This window comes from Calliopsis andreniformis, unplaced genomic scaffold, assembly GCF_051401765.1.
Source record: "Calliopsis andreniformis isolate RMS-2024a unplaced genomic scaffold, iyCalAndr_principal scaffold0086, whole genome shotgun sequence".
In the NCBI taxonomy this organism is placed as follows: domain Eukaryota; kingdom Metazoa; phylum Arthropoda; class Insecta; order Hymenoptera; family Andrenidae; genus Calliopsis; species Calliopsis andreniformis.
This window is the reverse complement of record NW_027480495.1, coordinates 752,599-754,373: the sequence shown is the minus strand read 5'-3', so window position 1 is coordinate 754,373 and position 1,775 is coordinate 752,599.

Below are 1,775 nucleotides of genomic sequence, written 5' to 3'. Positions count from 1 at the left end.
GACTGAGGACTGAGGATTGAGGATTGAGAATTGAGGATTGAGGATTGAGAATTGAGGATTGAGGATTGAGGATTGAGGATTGAGGATTGACGATTGAGGATTGAAGATTGAGGATTGGGTACTGAGGATTGAAAATTGAGGATTGAGGATTGAGGATTGAGGACTGAAGATTGAGGATTGGGTATTGAGGATTGAAGAATGAGGATTGAGGATTGAGGATTGAGGATTGAGGATTGAAGAAAGAGTATTGAGGATTGAAGATTGAGGATTGAGGATTGAGGATTGAAGATTGAATATTGATGATTGAAGATTGAGGATTGAGGATTGAGGATTGAGGATTGAGGATGAGGGCTGAGGGTTGAGGATTGAGGTTTGAGGACTGAGGACTGAGGATTGAGGATTGAGAATTGAGGATTGAGGATTGAGAATTGAGGATTGAGGATTGAGGATTGAGGATTGAGGATTGACGATTGAGGATTGAAGATTGAGGATTGCGTACTGAGGATTGAAAATTGAGGATTGAGGATTGAGGATTGAGGATTGAGGATTGAGGATTGAAGATTGAGGATTGAGGATTGAGGATTGAGGATTGAGGATGAGGGCTGAGGGTTGAGGATTGAGGTTTGAGGACTGAGGACTGAGGATTGAGGATTGAGAATTGAGGATTGAGGATTGAGGATTGAAGATTGAGGATTGGGTATTTAGGATTGAAGAATGAGGATTGAGGGTTGAGGATTGAGTATTGAGGATTGAGGATTGAAGATTGAGGATTGGGGACTGAGTGTTGAGGTTTGAGTGATGAGAATTGATGTTTGTGGATAGAGATTTGAAGATTGCAGATTGAGTATTGAGTATTGAAAACTGTGAATTGAGGATATTCTATTGAGGATTGAGGATTGACAACTGATTGTTGATGACTGAGGGCTGAAGATTGAGGATTCAGGAATGAGGATTCAGAATTGAGGTTCGAGGACTGAAGATTGAGGGTTGATGATTGAGGATTGAAAACAGACGATTGAGGATTGAGGATTGAGGATTGAGGATTGTGGATTGAAGATTGAGTATTGGGGATTAAAGATTGAGAATTGAGGATTGAGGATTGATGATTGATGATGGAAGATTGACGATTGAGGATTGAGGATTGAAGATTGAGGATTGAGGATTGAGGATTGAAGATTGAGTATCGAGGATTGAAGATTGAGGATTGAGGATTGAGGATTGAGGATTGAGGATTGAAGTTTGAGGACGAGCGCTGAGGGTTGAGGATTGAGGTTTGAGGACTGAGGGCTGAGGATTGAGGATTGAGAATTGAGGATTGAGGATTGAGGATTGAAGATTGAGGATTCAGTATTGAGGATTGAAGATTGAGGATTGAGGATTGATGATTGAGGATTGACGATGAGGTCTGAGGGTTGAGGATTGAGGATTGAGGATTGAGGATTGAGGATGAGGGCTGAGGGTTGAGGATTGAGGTTGGAGGACTGAGGGCTGAGGATTGAGGATTGAGAATTGAGGACTGAGGATTGAGGATTGAGGATTGAGGATTGAGGATTGAGGATTGAGGATTGATGATTGAGGATTGAAGATTGAGGATTGGGGACTGAGTGTTCAGGGTTGAGTGATGAGAATTGATGTTTGTGGATAGAGATTTGAAGATTATAGGTTGAGTTTTGAGTATCGAAAGCTGTGAATTGGTGATATTCTATTGAGGATTGAGGATTGACAACTGATTGTTGATGTCTGAGGTCTGAAGATTGAGGATTCAGGATTGAGGA